We start from the raw sequence: 14,998 nt of genomic DNA on the forward strand, positions 1-14,998 counted from the left end.
ACTAATACACATTGCTCAGTCCTTTCATTCGCGCATAACTGCCTACCATTGGCTAGTTCTATAGTATAAGGTTTGTCTAGCCTACTGGTCGCTAAGCCCAGGGAGTTTTTAAACTCATGGGATATGAAACTTAGGTCAGCGCCAGTATCAAATAAGACAGATGCATAATGACCGTTAAGCAAAAACGTACCGGTTACCACATTCGGCTCTTCCTTTGCTTCACCCGCGCCGATCACAAAAGCTCTCCCGCGAGCTTGGTTTCCTTTCTGTGGGCAATCCCGACTGAAGTGTCCAGGCTTCCCGCATGCGTAGCAGCTGTCGCTCGATCCAGCTTCTCTGATGCGACAATTCATCGCCTTGTGTCCTGGTCTGCCACATTTGGCGCATTCGATTTTTGCGCATTCGCCCTCGTGGTGATACTTGCATTTGCTGCACCATGGGCGAGGCCCGCTGTATCCTTTCCTTGATGGTTCCGCGGCTTGAATCGCGTAAACCCTTGTGCTTTCCTGCTTCTTGGGCGGTGGCTGCTTGAAGTCTGACCCTCGGTGGGAGTTCCATTTCCTCTTGGAGTCAGAGGTTCGCTGCTCGTTCAAGCGAGCGGTCAACATACCCGCACGAACCGTATCCCTTGTAAGGGTGATGGCTCGCGCAACTGCCTCGTCAAAGGTCGGAGGTGCGGCGGCGTTGAGCGGGACTCTAACGACAGGAGGTAACCCAAAGATGTACCTCTCGATTTTCTTTTCTTCTGTGTTTGCCATGTCTGGCACCAGCTGGCAAAGCTCGTTGAAACGATTGGTGTAGGCATCGATATCCGTTCCTACCATGGTGTGGTTCCAGAATTCTTGTTGCAAGCTCTGAATTTCTGCGCGAGAGCAGAACTTTCTCATCATCATTTCTTTCAATTCTTCCCAGGTCTTGTGAAGAGCAACTTCTCGCCCCAAAGTCTTTACTTGGAGCTTCCACCAAGACGAAGCTGCTTCTTGGAACATGCAGGTCGCGTAAAGGACCTTCTGGTTTTCACTACATCCGCTGATGGAGAGAACGGTCTCCATCTTGTCAATCCAATTGTAGAGCCCAATGGCTCCTTCGGTGCCTTTGAACGGCCAAGGCCTACAGGCCATGAATGTTTTATAGGAGCATCCTTTGTTCAAGGCTCCTGATTCGGGTTCTGGGGTCTCGTTCTCTTGGCGACCCTGACTAGATTCGGCCTTGCTGGCCTCATGCGTTGCAATCGCCTGCGCGATTATTTCTGCGAGCTCCTCGGGTGTCATGGTAATTCCCTTGGCTCTGGTTGGAGGCATTCTTTTCATAAAAAGAAAATATAACAAACTTAGCGCATGTACTCAGAGCACATAATGTTCTTATCTCTAGACACTGTGACCCGTGTTCCTAAGTGCGTGTGTGATTTTTCTTTTGAAAATATTCTTTGAAAAATATTTCATGCGATTCCCCAAAGGTTATAGTCTAGGTTAAAAACTTCTTTTCCTAGTTCGCTATAACCAGTGCTCTGATACCAATCTGTCACACCCGGCCCTGAGCGGCGGAAACAGCCGGGCGCGCACGAGTGGGGATTGATAATTAAGCACGGGCCATTGCAAAACATTCAAAGATTTTTATTGCGCATGAGAAGTTTATTACAAACACATTACATTGTTCAAAGATTACAAAAAGAAACATCCAAGTATAAAACTGAAGATTTCCTCGCCATATCCCCTTGCGCGGCGGGTAACCGTGCGCATCGAGGGGATAAAACCAAAATCTTCCAAAAAGCTTGTTTTAGATGTTCAGCGTGTGGTGCTCTAAGTGTGACTCCATGCGCTACCTAGTTATCTCCTGAAAGACACGTAAAAAACATTTGAATCAGTATAAACTGAGTGAGTTCACAAGTTTTAGTAACTTGATAAAATCATTCTGAAACATTTCTGGCAACATCATTAACATCTGCTTGGTAAAATCGTATTAACACATGATTCTGACAATATTCTGATAAAAATCGTTCCGCGGGTTACGCGTGAACAAATTCTGGATACGGTGCTCGTCTATGTAAGTGGCGCAGCCACTTCGAGCTAAAATAACGTAAAACCGTCCCGCGAGTTACGCGCAGACGTTTCTGGAAAACTATGCTCGTCTATGCAAAGAGGCATTGCCCCTACGAGCTAAGGATACTGTCCCGCGGGTTACGCGCGAACAATTCTGAGAAACTGTGCTCGTCCATGCAAAGAGGCATTGCCCCTACGAGCTAAGGATACCGTCCCGCGGGTTACGCGCAGACGTTGTGCCGGAAAACAAGGCGCTCGTCCATGCAAAGAGGCGCGACCCCTACGAGCGGGCTCAACCCCATAGTACTGCCCCATGCCAGGCACTCGTCCATGCAAAGAGGTGCGACCCCTACGAGTGGGCGGATCAAACCAGCAGTCCCTACCCTTAGAGTTCCAATGGTAAAGTGATCACTTACTCGAGTTCTAGCGCACATACATTGAAAACCTTAGATAACCGTTTGCATTGCTCATCATGAAACATAACTTAAACACATAATCGCTTTCATAGCTTGTAAGTATACCATGATAAAACATTATTTAAGTACGTGTCCCTCGCCCCGAAAGCAGTTTAAAACAGTGAAAACAGTGAAAATAGGGGCTGTGAGACTCACCTGTGGTTCTTGTTAAGAGATTAATCGAGATTCGGGTTTTCTTGGTGTTGGCCTCGGAATCGAAGGTCTAGAATACGATTAAATAACAAGTATATATATTAAGATCAAGAAATAGGAGAATATAAGGGTTGGATAGTAGGTCTCAAGGTTATATTCTCGGCTTACCTAGTAACAGGATCGGAGCTGGAAACAACGGATGCTTGGGAAAGGATTAGTGCAAGTTTGTAGTTCTTTGAAGTGTGTTTTGGGTGATAATTTAGGCTACAAATTTATAGGCAAACTCAAGGGAACACAATCCCTTGCTTTAGGGGATTGAAATCTTTTCATATCTAAATGTAATGATGATAAAGTATGGAAGTTATTATTATTTACTTAAGAGTGGAGTGGTGGATAAAAGATTTTGATTTGATTTGGACAGAACATGCAGGTCTGGGGTTGGTGAGAATAGGGTGGCTGACAGTTGACTTTTCATGTTACCGTGTGCTTTTTCAGGTACTTTTGTCAGTGTACAGTAAAAAGTGGAAAATCTCTGAAACACGCTACTGTTTCCTTTCGGGCGGGAGTAATCTCCTTAACTGGAGAATAGACCAAGTGTTCTGCGCGTATAACTTGGTGCGCATAGCTTTCTGCGTATAGGACATGTCTTTGCTGCGGGTAGGTGCGTAACCTTCTCGCAGTTAGGGACATTTGAGTTTCATTTGTAGATTCTCCAGGTGGTCTTGGTATTTCAACATAGTGATCAGTCATGTTGAAGTCAATTCCATCTTGGAGCTTCAGACAAACTAGCTCTCAACGTTCCCGCCATGCGGGTAGGTTAGTTCCCTTCCGCACGCGCATAAACGATGTAGGATGCACCCGCCTTAGCATCATGCGGGATGGTCAACCCATAGACAACATAACGTTTAAGTTACATGAAAACATAAAGCCAAATCATTCACGCATGGCGCATATAACATATGCTCACGCTGGTTCTTAACATGGTGCGCTCGCGCAGGTTGCACATAACAACTGCACGCGCTGACTAACATGGCGCGCTCGCGCAGGGCGCACATAACAAATGCACGCGCTGACTAACATGGCGCGCTCGCGCAGGGCGCACATAACAAATGCACGCGCTTAATATTTACAATCACCTAATTATTAGGTTGATTACTTAGCTTATGGGTTTGGGAAATTACCGGTTGTCACAGTAATGGTGTTTTGTCTTGTGTTATAACCGAATGGGAAAAGTTGGGGTTCAGCTTTGGGCTGCAAAGGGAGGGTATTATGGTCATTTAATAAATATATTGGTTGTCCAAATGTAGTGCTAAGTTCATTCTTGGTTCGGGTCTTAAATGGATAGTCGTTAGGACGAGTAGTTTATCGAATGAACGAGGTATGGGAATTATATTGGACTTGGGTATTATGAGCTTCTCTTAATTTATTTGGTCACCTATAAAGTATTATAGATGGTATGGAACCCGGTATTTATTTCGGTTCCCGGTATGATGTATATTTAAATTTAGCCCGGAGTTATATTCGGTTAAATAGTGCTCCATATTGTAATCCTTCATGGATTGTTTAAATTATTAACTTCATATTATTTTGACTAGTATACCTTTAATTCCTTCATAATATCTTGGTCGTCTCACTGTATAATGTAGCATTGATTTGGCCGGTTCGGCGACTATATTCCATTATTTAAACGTTTATGGCGTTTTGGTCCTAATTAGGGAATTAGGACATTACTGGGCATGGTCTTACCATTACCCCTTATATTGGATCATAGGTATATATTTAGCTTGATATGTTTGTCACCTCTGACTATTACTGGGCTGTCTTTATCATATAGCCGTTCTCATCGGCTTTTTATACGATCCTATAGGCATAACGACTGTTCTCGTTCACATTTCAAGTATACTATGGTTTATACCTCATATAAATTATATAAATAATACGTAATTTAAATCAAATATATACATTAGAGTGTGAAAAATTACCAGGTGTCACAGCTTGACTAGACTCGGGGTACCAACTCCAGTGACCATTGTCCTCGTACACGTCTCCAGATGGGCGATACCTCTTCGGTGCGGGTTCTGCTAGTGTCGGGACTACTCGGGGTGGTGATGAGTTGGGAAGATGCGGTTCCTTTCCAGGGGCGTGAGACATCGGGTCGGATGATGATGACGATGGCGTCGACATCCTTACAGGATAAGTCGTGTATGGGTTACGCGCGTACGAATGAATGAGGTTAAGAGATATAGAAAATGAGTAACTAAATATATATTATATCTATATACTTATATGCAGTGCGTAAAATCATAACTAATGGGTCGTTGCGGTTATAGTCTAGTATGCATACAATTCTAGTTCGCTATAACCAATGGCTCTGATACCAATCTGTCACACCTTCCAAATCCACTAACGGAGTTTTACCGTCAGAGAGTGTGAACTAACAGGATTGGAATCATTAGTTATAATCAAACACCAAAAATAAAGTTTTCAAACAACCAAGAGATCAAGTCTTAAGTAAAAATGCGGAAGCGTAAATCGTAAACCAAAACAGTTGCGCCACACAGGACGACTTAAAAACACAAGTTGTCAAGACAGAAATTAAAAGCAGTTTTTAAAACAATGATGTTTAGCGAATGCATGTCCTAAACCGCGCGCCCGCCTCGGCTACCTGAGAATAACATACTAAAAGTGTCAACACAGGGTTGGTGAGTTCACAAGTTTATATAAATAAAGCGTTTGCGTTTGCGTTTGCGTTTACGTTTTGCGTTTGCGTTTGCGTTTGCGTTACCAGATAGTGTTAAGTCAATTTATATATCAATAGGTAGCTAACCTATCAACAAGTATTACTAAGTGTTCGACACCGAAGCTGACTGTTTATCAATTGCCTTGCCACCATGTCAACCACGACCATGGTAATGTGTTAGACAAAATTACACCCACTCGACCTACAGTCGAGTTTAGAGTTGGGTGGGGTTTGTCAAACCCAGTAGTACTACTCAACAGTGACTCGCTATTATCCAAATATTAACCGGTTCGATGTTATGAAGGACTTTGGTTGGTTTGTTTGCCACTTAGCCTTACAAGTGATATATAAAAACTAAACAAAATCTATACTGTTGGAGTATGTTATCTCCCCCAAATAAAAGCGTTTAAAAAGAGTAAAAAGGGGACGTGAAACTCACTGTTTGCGAAGATAACCAAAAAGATCCGAGAAAAAGGTGTGCGTCACAGAAAATCCTCACTAGTGTTCTAAAAACAAAAACGAGATTTTCTAAGTATTTAAACTACGAGTGAGTCCCTAGACTCAGCACATACAAATTATGTATGAGATGCGTTTCGTGTTTCGTTTGTGAAATAAGTGCGACTCGACAAACACGTTGGTGATACGTTACATGTGTGAAAAACTACTTAAGTGTCAAGTATTAACATTGTACATTACTAGAAATTATCCCCCACAAGGGCAATTTGGTCAAAACATAGCAAACATCGATCGGTTATGCACTTTTCATGACAATTTAAATAATACAGCAGCTAAATTATCCATGCAGATTTTCACTCGACAAGATTACTCTTCTTAATAAATTCTAACAAGTCAAATAAATCACCAAAAATCATCACAGAAGCACACATGAGTTAGGTTTCTAAACCTATTTTTATTATATTTTTATCATATATAGTTTTATCACAAAGATCAAAACATCACAGAAAACACACAACAATCATTATCATGCGCAACAGAATGTTATTTGTTATTCCTATTAAATGACAAATCCAATTAATGCAAGACCAATTTGGTTAGGTTCCTAACTCAATGCATTTACTTCCAGAAGTGGAACCAACCCATTTGGTCTTGTAGTTTATGAGATATCTTAGTCGCAAAACAGCTTAACAGCAGGTCTCCCAAATCAGTCTTGCACAACAGTTTTGTAAAATAATAAAAACAAACTTTTATACGTCCAAAAATTACAAACTAGGACTTCTCAGAAACTAGACTCGACCTAGTATATTATAGAATCACTAATCGCATCGAAACATAATATTAAAATCGAGTTACAGTCGTCCAAACACGAATTCAATAATCTGTCCAGCATAAGTTTTCATCAAAACTCAACATACAATTAACCTATGACTAACAATCATGCATGTAAACCCTAGTTCATCAACAAACAACATTTTTAGCACCTAGGGTTTTTGATTGCAGGTTTAATCATGCAATTAAATCAATGAAATAGACTAGATATAATATAATTTACCTAGCTAGCACCTTGATTCCTTCAAAGAAACTTGAAAAGAGATTGTATGTGTGTGAGTGTAGGTCACGGCTGCCAAGAGGAAGAGAGGGAGGGGGAAACGATCGTATGTAGGGGGTAGGGGATTAGAGTTAGTTAATATCTAATTATAATTATTAATTTATTACACTCAGCCCCCTTAACTTCTAGTAAATCAATTTCTAGTATAAACAATAGACTTTTGCTTCTTGAATTAATGTCTTACATATAAATATCAAGTAACACATAGACTTAGCACATAATTATCAAATAATTATTGTTTTGATATTTGTCGTTTGTTCACCAACGGTTTGAGTCGACTCGTGTGTGTTTCGGTGCAATTCCGAAAGACTACTTGTGTAGTGATTGTCATGCGTCATTTAAAACCCTAATTTCAATGTAATGAGATATGCGTTACAGTTCGTGTGATCTTAAGTTTGAATTAACGGAGTTCGGATTAACGGAGTTAACCTGAAATTGACGAGTGTCACATAAGTGGATTCTTAGATATCTATGAGGTACTTCCAAATTGGGTATAACATTTGGAAATGGGGAGCCGATGCTTGTTGGTTACACGGATTCTTATATGGCAGGAAATACAGACAACATGAAATCCACTTCTGGGTATTTGATGTTATTTGCAGGGGGAGCCGTGTCATGGCAGTCATGACCAAAAGTGTGTTGCTTTGTCTACTACCGAGGCAGAGTATATGGCAGTAACAGAAGCATGCAAAGAATTATTGTGTTTGAAAAGATTTATGCAAGAGCTTGGCTTTATGAAACAGCGCTACGCGGTTCTTTGTGATAATCAAAGTGTTACTCACCTTGCTAAGAACTCTATGTATCATAAGAGAACAAAACATATTGATGTGAAGTATCATTGGATTAGAGATGCTATTGAAGACAAGTTGTTTGAACTTGACAAAGTTCACACCGATGATAATTGTTTAGATATGTTGACCAAAGCTTTGTCAAGGAAGAAACTAAATATATGTTGTTCGCTTGTCGGGGTGGTGAGTTCTTTCTCATAGACAAAAATGGGGAGATTTGTTGGGGTCTTTTTTATCCATGAGAAAGCCCAACAAATATTTATCCATATGGGTTTTATTATTTTCTAGTTATAAAAGAAAAAGAAAAGAAAATATGTATTCCGTTTTATGCTGCTTCACGGGCGGACGGATGGAACCAAAAATTGGTTTTTTTATGGTTGTGCCCATGAACACTAAAATTGAAGTGTGAGCTTTGTGTGGGCTTTTAGCGGGGGCGAAGGCCCTCTCTTTGCTTTTTAGCAAGATGGGCTGCTCCTCCCCTCTGGCCTTCGTGATTGGCTGCGCTTTTCAAGCACTCTTCACTACGGAAGCAAGCCCCTCTCCGGCGCATTGGATGCTTCCCGGACCTTCTCACCAGCCTCACGTGGTAGAAGAGGATTACCTGCGGGACCATCTTGTAGCGCACCGAAGCGCCCCGCCTGTAGGTCTTGAGCTAATCAACCCAGTTATAGAAGACGGGCAAAGGTACGACGAACTTGAGGATCGCCTCAAGCGGCACTTCGTTGGGGGGAGTGAAACGAGCAATAGAATGGCCTTCGATGATATGGTGGAAAAACAACATATCATCGAAAAAAGCGTGGAGGAAGAGCTGCTCATAGGTGATTTTCGGAGAGATCGCATTTTCAAAAAGCGGTATGAGATAAGGGAATGTCTCTTTTATAGAAAGGGAGTTCCACTGAAGGAAAAAACTTTGAATTCTTATTTAAAAGAAATTCAAAAGAACCCTACTCGCAGCAAGCCACATTGCAAAATACTTAGAAAAATAAAAGCTTTTAAGATTGATTTATTCTTCTAAATAGCTAAGAATAGACATAATTTCTCATTATGAGAGAGCCATTTTAAAGAGTATAAAAACATAATTACTACAATCCCTTTTAGAAAAAGGTGGCTTAACTAACGAAAGAAAAATGGAACCAGATACATTGTTGTGTCCTATTTACTTTTAAATTACCCTATTTGTTTGCATCCTCATTGGTTCATTCGGGTCCGGAAAAAGTTTAGCCAAACGAAGATTAATTCCGCACTTTTTGTTTACCGTTCATGGCTAGGTGGTCGCTTTTCTCAACATATGGGTGGACGCACAATTAACCACCGTCTTTTAAATTGTGCGTTTTGAACCCACACATTTTCTCGACGGACTCAGTTTGACCCTTTCCGTCAGTTAACTATCGTTGGATGACGGATGGCAAGGGCATTTTGGTAACCCTCTCTTAAGAATAAGAATACTAATAATAATATAACAATAATAAATTAATAATAATAATAAAAAAAATAAAAATAGAGGGTTGTAACTTATAACACTTACATTCTACTGATGGTAAGTCATGGGTTGGTTTCTTCAGCCCCTTTTCTTTTTTGTTGGTGTTCTATATGACCGACATAAGACTCGACTTGTTAGATATTACGGAGGTTTAGTGAGCGCCATGCCGGCCTTCTCTTTCATAGAAATTTCAAAGAGTAGATTCGTTCAATATTCAAAGCACCGAGACTCGGTTGACAAGCTCATTGACAAGACCGGAGGAGCTAGGTCGTTAGAGCACAAAACTTAAATCAAATAACCAAACCAAACATGTACCAAAATACAATCTATTTGATGCTTGATTCATGGAAACAAAAAAAAGTTTTAAAGCTAAGATGCCAAAGTTGTGGTGGGACAGCTATCAAGTGTACAAGCTAATATATCTTTGTAATCTCTAGATATCTTGAAGGAGTCAAAAACTTTACCATTACTACTCTTCTTGTACTCAAACAGAAGGTTAGAATGGTCAAATGCTGTAAGTTTAAGGAACCCATAATCCACATCTTTTACTAGACTCCAACTAGTGTTAATCTTCGCAAAATCTGTAAGACTTGCTCCACCACCTCCCGCCACCACATGAATTGTCCCATTTAAACTTCCCTTGTACGCGTGCTTCTCGTTACTCGTGCACGTATTCTGAATCACAGAAACGAAACTTTAAATGACCAAAATACCCTTTACTAGGTAACATGAATATTGCATAACTAACCTCAAAAACATGCATGAATTATAAAAATGAATTTTTAAATGACCAAAATACCCTTACTGGGTAATATAAGTAAGCAAAACTAACCTCAAAAACTGGACAAGTTCTTTCATAATTGTGTGCATGACCATAAATGGCAATATCAACTTTATACTTTTGCCAAAGCTTTTGAAGGCTCTCTCTTCCCATTGGTTCACCAAACGCGCCATCAACAGCATAGAATGAAGTCGATGAGTACCCGAGAACACGATGAGCAAGAAATATTAACCATGGTTGTTTTTGTCTGTCTACGGTTGCAAAACACTTCTCGATGAACTTATACTGTTCGGTTCCTTCTCTCCAGTCATGCTCAGTATCAGCAATACAAAATCTAAGCATTCCATAGTCAGTAGAATACCTGTAACATGTAAATGTGGTATTGTAACATAATAGATAAATCATTTAGAAGAGCATATGGTTAGTAAGAAGACACCTTACCAAAACTTTGCTCGGTTTTCAGCAGGAACATAAAACATTGTCTCAGCCAAAACACCGCATTCGCCTCCTGAATCATTGTTCTCGTAAAAAGATCCTGAGTTGGGCCAGTTGCGCTCGTGATTACCACTAAAAAGCATGGATTTATTAGATATTGCACAAAAGAAAAAAAAATATGAACATAAGGATGAACTGGTATTTGAAAAAGTTTAATTAAAAAAGATTAGGGGGTTTTCTGGAGCCGAGATCTCAGTGGGAGCAGCCGCTCTATCCCCCTTGGATAGAGGTAAGAGTCGAAATAACCTAACTGTAACCGAAATAACCGAACCCAATGAAAAACCAACAGTTTGGTTTTAGATTAACAAAATGATTTTTCAGTTCATTTTCGGTTTTGCTGTCAGCCAAAACAAAAAAATGTTTAGCCCAAAACTGTCCAAATGTGCAATAATCAATTAAATATTAATTAACAAAAAAATTTGGCCCAAATTATTGGAAGTTAATCCTAGTTAATCAATGTGTGAGAGTCAAAGGGGATGAACCGTAAAACTGTCAAGAATGATAATAAACAGATAGAGTCGATGTTGATTGAGATCGAATTTCGTGTCCGTGTTCTTGGGCCTGATTGCCACCACAAATTCATTATTTTGGTTTTATTTTTCAGCCCAAAATTTTCTAACCTAGAAAACCGAAACTAAACCAAACCTATAGAAACCAAAAAACTGACACTGAAATCTTTTCAAAACCGAAAACCGAATTTTCGGTTTTTGGTTTGGGTTGAGCCCTAGACCCATACACACCCCTAAGTCACCCTACCATTGACTCAGCTATGAGTGGGATTATATTGGGTACGTTTGTTGGTATTGTATACCTCAAATCCCAATGCATTCTAAGATGTTTTGGAACAAAGATTGCATGTCTTAAAAACATACCTAGCTACCATATAAGGTACTGCAGAGGCAATTGGTTCAACTTGTGCAGTAAACTGATCCCACTGTGAAAGATACCCATTTGCATAACAAATATCTCCAATATGAAACACTACATCATAATTCTTCAAGTCTGAAATAAGTTGTTTTGTAGTATTAAGTGACCCGTGTTGATAATTATTATAATCGTTTGACCCGTCACCGTCAACTTCATCCTGCAACATTTAAATTATATCAAACCAACCCGAAAAACAATCTAATTCATATTTTAATAGAAAGTCCCACCTTTCCCATATCTCCAAAAATGATCACACGTTGTAACGAGTTTTGACCAGGGTAAGGAGATGACTTGAACTGGTAAACCGGGCTTAACCGACCCGTTTAAGAGTTTGTGGCCCAGTTTATAAGTGTACCTGCACAATGAATAAAATGTGAATAAAATCTATAAGTTATTGAATTTGAAAACTAATGATGTAGTAATAATAATGTGTGGAACATTGTAACATACACTGAGTTGGGCCACAATTCCTTCAAGAATCCGGTATGAATGAAACCAGGATCACGCCATCCAACAGTCCGTGCAGGTGCGCCTATTTTTACAAAATGATAAAAAGAAATAAAACAAAAAATGCAACTTTCATCCTTAATGTTTGTAGATTATTTACATACCACAGAGGCTGTTTCTGTCAATTGTCAATGTCCCAACAGGAGACTGCTGTTTCGCCTCACCTATCCGGCCCCATTCAACAAAAGGTTCTGCTTCGTTGATTCCGTATCCACTTGTCCATGTTACAGTCATCTAATATACATACAACAATTATTTTTAGAAAACATAAAACCTGTAAATTTAGTTAACTAACTATTGAAGATGGATAATAAACTTACTTCATTCCAAGTCTTTCCGTGAGCTAACCAAGGGTAATTAGGTGCATTTGGATATGCAAAAGCAACTGAATTCGATACTGCTACAAGTTTCGGCTATTGCACAATGTAATTCAACCTCAGGTTAAAAATCCATAACACAAATATATATAAAAAAAGGGAATTAAGAATTAAAGATATGAGAAATCATAAGCAAACCTTTGATAATCCACCAGAGAATAATGCAAAAGAGAAATCAGATCTTTGGTTGATCAACGGAAACTTCAACGATGCTTTTCCAGTGTCTTTGTAGTTAGGATTAGTGTAATTTGCATATTGGAACTAAAAACAGAAATGAAATTTGGTTGAATTATTATAGCTTCTTTTCCAAATAATATTAATATTAAGCAAGAGTAAGATGAAGTCATGAAACAAAACAAACCTTGATAGGTGCAGTGCATAATAATGGTGGAGCAACCATTGAGCTTTCCGGGGTGCATGTCGAAGCACTGAAAAGTGAAAACCATTAAAATGAAAGTTTTTAACTGCATATCTGATTGAAGAGTAACAGTTATAAGTAGTAAAATACCTGAAGTTTGCAGGTGAGAATACTCCAATCCAGTCATCATTAGATGGATTTGGATTATGCAATGTCAAAGTCAACCATTCAGAGGTTTGACCCTGTAATGGAGTTTTGTAATTGATAATCACACACAATATATGGCATGAATAAAGACACAAAATGAAAGCCAACTATTAATCAAACCTAGTATAATAATAATTTAAAATTGGAATTGAGGGCATAATAATCTTTGTTGTTACCTTCAATCCAAGAAGCAAAGGAGAAGCTTTAACATAAGCTGCATCATCAAGAGCAAAGAGAGTCTCATGTATGGAAATCTTAGAAAAAGGTTGATCTCCATGTGATGTTACACTATGAATGCTATATAATAATAATATTACCAGCAACCTCAACCCTATAACCTCCTGCATATCTCCTTTTACCTAAAACCAAACTTCAAATTCTATTATACAAGAAAAACAAGAGTATCCCAACACGCGATGAGCAAGAAAAACAAGCCAGGGTTGTTTTTGTCTATTCACTTCCCTCTCTCCAATCGGTTTCTGAGTCAGCAATACAGAATCTGAGCATTCCATAATCTACATGGTACCTGACACCAACAGTGTTTCCAACATTAAGCTTCAATATTTGACATGACGCGTGTCATTTAATAATAACATTGACTTACCACAACTTCGTTTTGTTCGGTGCAGGAACGTAAAACATTGTTTCAGCCACGACACCACACTCTCCTCCTGAATCATAATTTTCATAAACGATCTTGAGTTGGGCCAATCACGTTCGTGATTACCGCTACACATACATGTTTTTCAATCAATTAAAAGAAAAAAAAACATAACTGATTATTCTAGTTACTTTATTCAGCGATCCGTTTCGTAGGAAGGAACGAACAAACATGAACCAAAAACTTTGTTCAGTTAGTTAAACGAGCAAACATGAACACTGTCTTGTGCGTTCATTTATGTTTGTTTGCTTAAGTTAGTTTGTTTACGTTCACTAAAATATTCATTTAAATCTTTTAGGCCCATACAAATTTAGTCTAGTTTTAATAACTTTTAGAGCTAACACATTGTTCACATTTACTTTAAATTGGTTTTAGCCAGTTATAATGTCCATTCATTTATGTTCATTCGGTTACGTTCATGAACAGTTCGTTTATACTATCGATGAATGAACATGATCAAGTTCTTTTTCTTACAGAACGTATACAAGCGAGAAAACCTCATTCTTTAATTGTCCGTGTTCGATCTTTTGACGTTTGTTTGGTTAAAGTAAAACTAATAAACAAGAACACGCTCCGTTTGGTTCGTTTACAGGCCTAGATGCATAGCATACCTGGCTATCATGTAAGGTACAGATGAGGCAATCGGCTCAAATTGGGACGTAAACTGATCCCGCTGAGAAAGAGAACCATTTGCATAAGAAATATCTCCAGTATGAAACACCAAGTCAATGTTTTCCAAACCTTCAATAAGTTGTCGCGTAGTATTAAGGGACCCACGTTGAAACTGATTGTACTCATTCGACCCATCAGCCTCATCCTGCATCATAAAAGTTTGACTTTGACTTCACAACCTTTCCCATATCACTAAAAATGATAGCGCGTTGTAGAGAACTTTGACCAGGGTAAGGAGAGGATTTAAACTGGTTAGCTTCGGGTATGAGCATGCAACAAATCCAGTAAAAAGAAGAATATAAATCAATACTATTTCACATATATAATATAATATAATATATTATATTATATTATATTATAATATAATATAATCAACTCATCAGACCTATATTTACCAACAACATTTACATTTACAAATATGGATAAATAAACCAAGATATTCAAACTAATTAATGATCCTCATTAATTATTTTTAAGAGTTGACTCAAGTACTCAACTTTATACACATGGAGGGAGAAAGAGGGCTGACAAAACAAAGAGAAGTTCAATGAGCATATATATATATATATATTGGTAAGGTAAGTGTATGTCTGTAAATCGGATTTATGTCTTCCGATGATGAATTCGTTTAGTCCAGGAGAAATGATGGAAGGTTGAAGAGTTCAAAAATCAAAAGCATAGAAAAGAGTTGATCGACGTGGTGGGTGGTCTGGACACGGTTTTCAAGAATAATCAAAAGGGCACCTAACCTAACCTATGGATAGTAAAATACTTGTATAATGATGTTAACC

At 38.9% G+C, this 14,998-nt stretch overlaps 1 pseudogene across 1 annotated transcript; it reads right to left on the minus strand.

The window, feature by feature from the left end:
• Positions 1-9,515: 9,515 nt before the first annotated feature.
• LOC143620594 (putative inactive purple acid phosphatase 1) lies at positions 9,516-13,228 on the minus strand (annotated as a pseudogene). The gene is made up of 12 exons (XR_013151361.1): positions 13,051-13,228; positions 12,818-12,909; positions 12,671-12,737; positions 12,448-12,570; positions 12,253-12,345; positions 12,037-12,166; positions 11,876-11,957; positions 11,653-11,780; positions 11,371-11,582; positions 10,445-10,570; positions 10,055-10,364; positions 9,516-9,897 (listed from the first exon to the last, which is right to left on the minus strand). The product of XR_013151361.1 is annotated as a putative inactive purple acid phosphatase 1 (transcript).
• Positions 13,229-14,998: the final 1,770 nt, after the last annotated feature.

The sequence above is a fragment of the Bidens hawaiensis genome, unplaced genomic scaffold (assembly GCF_021521415.1).
Source record: "Bidens hawaiensis isolate Kalapana, Puna unplaced genomic scaffold, B.hawaiensis_p1.1 tig00000296_1, whole genome shotgun sequence".
NCBI classification, from domain to species: domain Eukaryota; kingdom Viridiplantae; phylum Streptophyta; class Magnoliopsida; order Asterales; family Asteraceae; genus Bidens; species Bidens hawaiensis.